This window comes from Mustela lutreola, chromosome 1 (assembly GCF_030435805.1).
Source record: "Mustela lutreola isolate mMusLut2 chromosome 1, mMusLut2.pri, whole genome shotgun sequence".
Classification (NCBI taxonomy): Eukaryota; Metazoa; Chordata; class Mammalia; order Carnivora; family Mustelidae; genus Mustela; species Mustela lutreola.
Genome location: NC_081290.1, coordinates 196103025 through 196112430, shown reverse-complemented (window position 1 = coordinate 196112430; position 9406 = coordinate 196103025).

Genomic DNA, 9406 nt, shown 5'->3' with positions numbered 1-9406 from the left:
CTTAACTGTTTTTTTTTTTTAAAGATTTTATTTATTTATCAGAGAGAGAGAGGGGGAGAGAGCAAGCACAGGCAGACAGAATGGCAGGCAGAGGCAGAGGGAGAAGCAGGCTCCCCGCCGAGAAAGGAGCCTGATGTGGGACTCGATCCCAGGACGCTGGGATCATGACCTGAGCCGAAGGCAGCTGCTTAACCAACTGAGCCACCCAGGCGTCCCTTAACTGTTTATTTTTATTTTTTTTTTTTAAAGATTTTATTTATTTATTTGACAGAGGGAGATCACAAGTAGGCAGAGAGGCAGGCAGAGAGAGAGAGGAGGAAGCAGGCTCCCCGCTGAGCAGAGAGCCCGATGCGGGACTCGATCCCAGGACCCTGAGATCATGACCCGAGCCGAAGGCAGCGGCTTAACCCACTGAGCCACCCAGGCGCCCCCCTTAACTGTTTATTTTAAAATGATTTTTATGCTATGGAAATTTCACCCCAATACATTTTTTTAAAGGTGAAATAAAGACTTTTTCAGAGATGGAATAGGTATTAGATTGATCACCAGAAGACCTGCACTCAAGAAATATTGAAGGAAGTTCTTTTTTTTTTTTTTTTTTAAAGATTTTATTTATTTGGGGGCGCCTGGGTGGCTCAGTGGGTTGAGGCCTCTGCCTTCTGATCTCAGGGTCCTGGGATCAAGCCCCGCATAGAGCTCTCTGCTTAGCAGGGAGCCTGCTTCCTCCTCTCTCTGCCTGCTTCTCTGCCTACTTGTGATCTCTGCCTGTCAAATGAATAAGTGAAATCTTAAAAAAAAAAAAAAAAAAAAAGATTTTATTTATTTGACAGACAGAGATCACAAGTAGGCAGAGAGAGGGGAGGAAGCAGGCTCCCTACTGAGCAAAGAGCCTGATGCAGGGCTCCATCCCAGGATCATGACCTGAGCCGAAGGCAGATGCTTTAATCCACTGAGCCATCTGATGCCTCTAAAGGAAGTTCTTTAAAAGAAGGAAAACTATACCAGATAGAAACTCAGATTTACACAGAGGAATGAAGTGTGCTCTAAGAATGGCATATATGTGTACAAAAGATTTAACACAATTTTTTAAAGCTCTCTTTCAAAAATAATGAGCTGTTTAAAGCAAAAATAATAATATAATGGAGGTTCATACCATGTGTAGAAGCAAAATGTATAACAATATTACAAAGCCCAGGAAAAGACGAATGAACATATATATATATATATTTTTTTAATTTTATTTATTTGTCAGAGAGGGGGAGGGGAGTGAGCGAGCACAGGCATACAGAATGGCAGGCAGAGGCAGAGGGAGAAGCAGGCTCCCTGCCGAGCAAGGAGCCCGATGTGGGACTCGATCCCAGGACGCTGGGATCATGACCTGAGCCAGAGGCAGCTGCTTAACCAACTGAGCCACCCAGGCGTCCCATGAACATATATTTTTTAAAGCTTCTTAAAATATACATAAATACAATATTACTTAAAGGTTGAATGTGGTAAGTTAAAGATCTAGACTAGAAACCCTAAAACAACCTGTAAAATCATGAATAAGAATTATAGTTAACAAGCCAACAAAGGGTACAAGATGTAATCATTAAAGAGATTCAATTAATTGAAAGGAAGGTAGAAGGAGGGGTAGAGACAGATGAGACAAAGAAAAAATAAGATGTTAGATAAAAATCTAGTCATATCAATAATTCCATTAAATGTAAATGGTCTAAACACCCCAATTAAACATGGGAATCTAATGAGAAAAATGCCTCTTTGGCCATCGTTGGAATCTGGTATTCTAGGAGTCTTGGCCACAGGGTCCATAGATAGGTAGTAAGAAGAAGTCCAAATTCAGTTGGCAAAAATCCTCTGCACAAATAAGTCAGTGAATATGTATTTCAGCCATTGAAAGATGTTATGAGTAAAAGATTGTAATGTCCTGTTAGGCAGCAAGTTACAAATGAAACAGTAGAAACTTTATTCACTTGAACAAAATAAATTCTTTTTTTAAAGATTTTATTTATTTGCAGGAGAGAGAGAATGACTGGAGAGGGGAGAGGAGCAGAGGGACCCCTGGGTGGTTCAGTTAAGGGTCTGCCTTGAGCTCAGGTCCATGATCCCAGGGTCTTGGGATTGAGTTCTGGGTTGAGCTCCTTGCTCAGCAGGGGGCCTGCTTCTCTCTCTGCCTGCTGCTTCCCCTGCTTGTGCTCTCTCTCTCTCTCTCTGACAAATAAAAAATAAAATCTTAAAAATAAATAAATAAACAGGGAGGCCTGGGTGACTCAGTTGGTTAAGCATTGCCTTCAGTTCAGGTCATGATCCCAGGGTGCTAGGATCAAGTCCCGTATCAGGCTCCTCCCTCTGGAGAGTTTGTGTCTCTCTCTCCCTCTGCTGCTCCCCCTGCTTGTACTCTCTCTCTCTGACAAATGAATAAAATCTTTTAAAAATATATAAATAAATAAACTGCTAAGGAATTTTTGCTTTCGTTTTTACCTTTTTTTTTTAAATCAGTTACAGCTAATTGAGTTCATTTTACTTCTCAGTCCACTGCCATCATTGATCTGGACAAGGGCTTGCTTGTTTGTTTACATTTCTGCATTCACCTGTATCACCAACCTCCACTCCCCCTCTGACCATCCTTTCCTACACGGATGTTCTGTGTGTTTGATATCATTTTATTTGACTATGTTCTTGTAAAACCTGAATCACTTTATATGTCCATAATTTTAATTTACAGAAATGATGTGCGATAGATGGCAGCCTGCTTCTAATTTTTTTTTCACTCAGCTTTGTTTTTGAGCATTGTACCAAGGTGATATGTACATCTGATTCTTTTTTTTTTTTAACTAATTTTTGTTTCAGATTTTATTTATTTATTGGAGAGAGAGAGAGAGAGATAGTGAAAGAGAGAACACAAGCAGGGGGAATGGGTGAGGGTGAAACAGGCTCCCCACCAAGCAGGGAGCCCAATGTGGGGCTCGATCCCAGGATGCTGGGATCATGACCCAAGCCGAAGGCAGACACTCAACAACTGAGCCACCCAGGTGCCCCATGGATGTCTGATTCTTTACCTGTCGATGCCTAAGGAGTCAGTTTTGTCTTGACTTTTTCCTGTAGACGCAGAGGAACAGTTTGAACATGTCTTGTAAAGTCAGTTTAGAAGCCCCCAGAAGCCAACTGAGCAGTAAGGATGGGGTAGAGGAGGTTTTTACTTGGCCCTGAGGAGTTGCTGCTCTCTGGTGGCAATGCAGAAAGTGTTGCTGATGATAAAATTCTTCAAGAGGCCAGAAATAAGGATTTCCATGTGAAATCTTCTGATTTTTTAAATTTCAGAAAAATTGAAAGATTCAGCCACACACTACCATTTCTTTACTTTTACATTAAAACATTTGGATCAGGGGCACCAGGCTGGCTCAATGTTAATATCGGGGGACTTGATTGAAGACAATATTGAGTAAGAATCATGATACAACAGTCTAGGACTAGTGGAAAAAGCAAGGCGAGAATGTGAGAGGAAGGATTTAGAGAATTAAAAAAATACGTAACAACTATATTGAGATATAATTCCCACCTTATACAGTCCACCCGTGTACAATTCAGTGGCTTTTAGTGTAGTTTTTGCAACCATCATCACAATCAATTTTATTTTTTTTATTTTAAGATTTTATTTATTCATTTGACAGACAGAGATCACAAGTAGGCAGAGAGGCAGGCAGAGAGAGAGGGGAGAAAGCAGGCTTCCTGCTGTGCAGAGAGCTGGATGCGGGGCTCAATTCCAGGACCCAGAGATCATGACCTGAGCGGAAGGCAGAGGCTTTAACCCACTGAGCCACCCAGGCGCCCCCATCACAATAGATTTTAAAACATTTTCACGACCTGTAAACATTTGCGGTCGTTCCCCATTTTCCCCCAGTTCCCACCCCAGCCCACCTCCACTAGGCAGATCCAGATGCACTTTCTGTCTCTACATAGGTTTACCTATTCTCTTTGCCTGTGTTGGAAGTGAAAGCTTTTCCTCTACCAAGTTCAATTCAGTAATGGGGGCCTTTGAAATAACAATAGATAGATGGAACAGAAGAAAAACAAGTTTTATATGTAGGCATGCGGGACCATTCAGCTGAAGAGGGTCTCTAAAAAGCTAGAGATGGGGGTTTGTCTATCAATTTAATAGGGGAGAGGTATGGGGGGGGAGGCAAAGGGTTTCTATGGGAAGAACAAATTGTTCCGTTTTTTTGTTTGTTCTCAGGAAAGACAAATGGGCTTTTAGGGAAGCAAAGGGCAAGTATGACAGTTTGTAATAAAGAAGAAAAACAAGTTTGTTTTCTTGTTTATGCAATTTCACTTCCCCTTGTGAGTGGCCCATCTTCCTAGAAATGAAGCACCCTGGGGGGAAATTTATGGCAATTTCACTCTTGGAAGTCTTTTTCTTTTAGTTAGATAAGGGAACCTTTGAAAAGGCTTCTTTCTACATCTGCTACATCTCAAAGTCTTTAGTTTAAAATAATATTTAAATTAACTTTTAAAGTATTTAAAAAATAACTTTAAATGAACTTCAAGTCTTTAAGTGGGTCTCCATAACCATGCTGTTTCGTATAAATGGAATCATATAATATGTGATCTGTTTGGACTGGGTTTTTTTTTTTTTTTTTTTCTTATTTGGCAAAATGTTTTCAGGTCCACCTATGTTGTCACAAGGAAATGAAAGTGCATAATTTCTCTTGAATGGCAACTAATGTGATTCAAAAGAATTATAGTGCACAATCCATCATTAATGCTTTCCATGGAAGGGTTGATGGGAAATTCATGTGATGTACAATTGAGTCATTTGCTAGGACAGTCTAAGACTGTCCCAGTAAGAAATGCCAACAAGGACAGTGAAATTACAGTCTTGTGATGCTAACTGGTAAGGGAAGGTTTTGGTTTTCTGTGCTCAGGCTGAGTATAGGAGTAGAGGGTTTTGGTTCTTAGTACTTAGCTCATAGGGATAATGCAAGTAAAATACTTTAAACGGTGCCTGGCTCAGTACTCAGTAAATGTAAGCTCTTACGATCCCTAGACAAATTTGTTTCTCCTTCACGGACTGCTTTTAAGGGCAAACGCCATGCGGTTGTGCCTGGCCACTCACAGGTGGCCAATGAAATTGTAACACACAGAGAAAACTGCACAATGTTGCTAGGTGACCAATTGAATTACAATTTCACCTTGGTTAAGATTGGCAACCAAGGGGCGCCTGGGTGGCTCAGTGGGTTAAAGCCTCTGCTTTCGGCTCAGGTCATGATCCCAGGGTCCTGGGATCGAGCCCCGCATGGGGCTCTCTGCTCGGCAGGGAGCCTGCTTCCTCCTCTCTCTCTGCCTGCCTCTCTCCCTACTTGTGATCTCTGTCAAATAAATAAATAAAATCTTAAAAAAAAAAAAAAAAAAAAAGATTGGCAACCGAAAGTCTCCCAAAGGGCGGGGCCCATACTCCTTGGAATCTAAGGAAACAGTATGCAACCCCCCACTGATCTGATGTCTCCACCTGGCCTGACCCATCCTTGTATCCACACTTTTGTTACCTGAGGCTGGTTTCCCGGACTTGTTTTTAAGGAAGTCCCCTGGGGGGGGCACCTGGGTGGCTCAGTGGTTAAGCCGCTGCCTTCGGCTCAGGTCATGATCTCAGGGTCCTGGGATCGAGTCCCGCATCGGGCTCTCTGCTCGGCAGGGAGCCTGCTTCCTCCTCTCTCTCTCTGCCTGCCTCTCTACCTACTTGTGATTTCTCTCTGTCAAATAAATAAATAAAATCTTTAAAAAAAAAAAAAAAAAAAGTAAGTCCCCTGGGGGAAGGGGAGCAGGGACAGTTTAAAGGTTAAACAACAAAGTTGTTGTTTTATTGTTTAACCTCAATGGAAGCCTCTGGCTAAAATAAAAATATAAAATAGGTCCTTACAGTGATTACCAGAGGAATCACTAAAAAATAAAGAATGTTATGATGAAATCTTTAGAATAGTAAATGCTTACCCTCTTAGTTTGCTGGGAGGTTTTGTGATGCATTGGGAAAAGGCCCAACCAGAAACAGAAAGGCAAAAGTATTTAAAAGGACAAACTTTGGGGCTCCTGGCTGGCTCAGTCAGGAGCTTACTTTTATTTTTACTTACTGTTGGGCTGGCAGGAAGGGCTACTAAAGATGGCGAAAGTTCCCGCCACAAGACCTGAGCTCAGACAGGAGAACAAAGGCCCAAGCAGGAATCTGGGACCCCCGCCCCGGGCTCCTGTGGACCAATGGGATCCCGACGAGCAGGCGGGATAACTGAATAAGGGAAACTTTCCAAAAGACCCCTGGAGCTTTCCCCAAGACCCCTTAAAAGCCCCCTCCTCCCTGCCTTGGGCGCGACTTCCGCCACTCTGCTTTCCAGAGTCGGGGAACCTTGCCCAAGGGTGCCCACCTCCTCCCGGCGCAACTTTCCCGGCTCCCCTTCTCCTGAGCCCTGAAACTTCGCGGGAGAGTGTTTTTAATAAATCTTGCCTTGCACCCACTTTGCCTGGTGTTGTGTTTATTTCGCCGGAAAAAACTTTACACTTATTTATTTATTTATTACGATTTTATTTATTTATTTGACAGAGAAAGATATAGTGAGAGAGGGAACACAAGCAGGGGGAGCGGGAGAGGGAGAAGCAGGATTCCTGCTGAGCAGGGACCCGGATATGGGGCTCAATCCCAGGACTCTGGGATCATGTCTTGAGCCAAAGGTAGACGCTTAACGACTGAGCCACCCAGGCACCCCCAGCTAACTTTTAAAAAAGAAAAAAAAAGACAAATTTCAAAAAAAAAAAAAAAAAAAAAAGACAAACTTCTTCCACAGATTAAAAAACAACCACATACGCTAAAAATTTAACCAATTATTAATGTGGGACTTGTAAAGTTTTTTCTGGCGAGATAAACACAACACCAGACAAAGTGGGTGCAAGGCAAGATTTATTAAAAACACTCTCCAGCGAAGTTTCAGGGTTCAGGAGGAGGCGAGCCAGGAAAGTTGCGCCAGGGAGGAGGTGGGCACCCTTGGGCAAGGTTCCCCTGGCGGAAGTCGCGTCCAAGGCAGGGAGGAGGGGGCTTTTAAGGGGTCTTGGGGAAAAGCTCAGGGGCCTTTTGGCAAGTTTCCCTTATTTGGATATCCCGCCTGCTCATCGTGATCCCATTGGTCCACAGGAGCTCTGGGAGGGGGTCTCAGATTCCTGCTTGGGCCTTTGTTCTCCTGTCTGAGCTCAGGTCTTGTGGCGGGAACTTTCGCCATCTTTAGTAGCCCTTCCTGCCAGCCCAACAGGACTCAGTAGAACAGTACAACCAGTTTAACGGAGAAGGCAAAGAAACGCAAATTTATATGGAGTAAAGGAATGTCAAAATGAATTTACAAATGGATGATAAGCTGCTTTTTTCCCCAAGGTTCAGAGAGTTGGGAAGCAAATTGAACCTAGGCTTGACAGAGTCAATTTGCACGTCTATAGGAATGAATTGTTTTGCATTTCTAGGAGTTATTTGCAATTTACAAAATTGCAAAGTAGCTCAAGGGCAATGAGGTGTTCAGAACATGCCATCCTAAAATGAGCTGCTTTGCTCTACTGATTATTTTGAGCTGAAGAAGCTGGAGAAACTGCAGATACAGGAAACGTGCTCTGAACTCCCCCTTCTACCTAAAAGCTGGTCAAAACATTTCCCATGAGAAAGGTGCCCTCCCTTACCAGCAAGACTTCTTGTCACCACAGACTGGAGCTGATGTTGAAATGGATGGTTATAAAGTGATTTACCAAAATAACCCTGATCTTACAGTAGATTCCTCCACATATTTCCTAGTGACTTTCCCACAATTTACTGCCCCTACATCAAACCCCTTTGTCTTTCCACTTATTCACAAATTTATCATTTCTATATTTAAAAAGTATATTCCTGACTGCTTCCTCTGGTCTTCATTTTCCTCAGGAAGACTCCCATGGGTGCACAAAAGATTATTAAATAAAATGTGTATGATTTTCTCCTGTTATTGATCATTTAATTCACAGGCACAGAGACAGAACCTAACAGTTTTCATCCCCTACAGCAATGAAACTCTGAAGACAGACAATCCATAAGAGTGTGTTCTAAATGTGGCTAGTTTTCCATTGGAGACACCCAGTAAATCTCATTTTCTTAGGCAAGGTGACACAAATGATATTTATTTCTTGTTGGGTCTGTCGGCTGGCTCTGGGAGTGCAGGAGGAACAATAGAAATGACCCCCCCCCACCCAGGGTCTCGCTGCAGTCTTCCAGCCTACCCACCCCCTCCTTAACCCTTGACTCTCCCACCAAAAGGATGTATGCCCAGGTCACATCTCCATAGGTAACCATAGATACCTATGCAGGAGACAGATAAAAGAACCCCACCAACTCCCTCCCAGCATGACTTCCCTCACTCTGCTTTCCAGAGTCGGGGAACCTCGCCCCCGAGGGTACCCACCTCCTCCCTGTGCAACTTTCTTGACTCCCCTTCTCCTGAGCCCTGAAACTTCACAGGAGAGTGCCTTTAATAAACCTTGCCTTGCACCCACTTCGCCTGGTGTCATGTTTATCTCGCCTATAAAACCTTACATTTCTTTTTTTTTTTTTTTAAAACCTTACATTTCTGAAAGAGGACAGCTACCTCTGTGTTGACCCCAGTCTATACTTTTTTTTTTTTTAAGATTTTATTTATGTGACAGAGAGAGAGACAGTGAGAGCAGGAACACAAGCAGGGAGGGTGGGAGAGGGAGAAGCAGGCTTCCCACTGAACATGGAGCCAGATGTGGGGCTGGATCCCAGGGTCCTGGGATCATGACCTGAGCCAAAGGCAGACTCTTAATGACTGAGCCAGCCAGGCGCCCCTTCGCAGTCTTTACTTTCTAATTGACTAAGTTCTTCTTTCCTACTTATTTCTTAATTCAGGAATGACCTTGTGTGCAAAGCATCCCATGATGGGAACCCAGACTACCCCCTCAAGCAGTAACAACTGCCCTGACACCAGCAAGACCCCATGTGACTGCCCCCAAAACAATGATCGACCTGACCTTCACTGCCCACTTGCATGTACCCACGGACTTTTGTCCCACATTTTCCTTATATAAACCTGGATGTATTTTCAGCACTTTGGAGACAGTCTTTGTGACATGAGCCTGCTGTTTTCCAGGCGTTGGCCTCACTGTGTGGATGTCTCAGCTGTCAGTGGTTGACCCTTTTTCACTCCTGTACCTGGCTACATTATTGTTAGCATTTCAGCGAAATGAAATAAGTGAAAGCGAAATAAGTTGCCTGGGGACAATACAGTGTAATGTTAAGGGTAATGTCAGAGACTTCCCTCTCAATGAATGCTTAGGAAAGTAGTCTTCTTTACACACACACACCTGCTTCACCTTGATGACCCTCAAGAATTAAAGA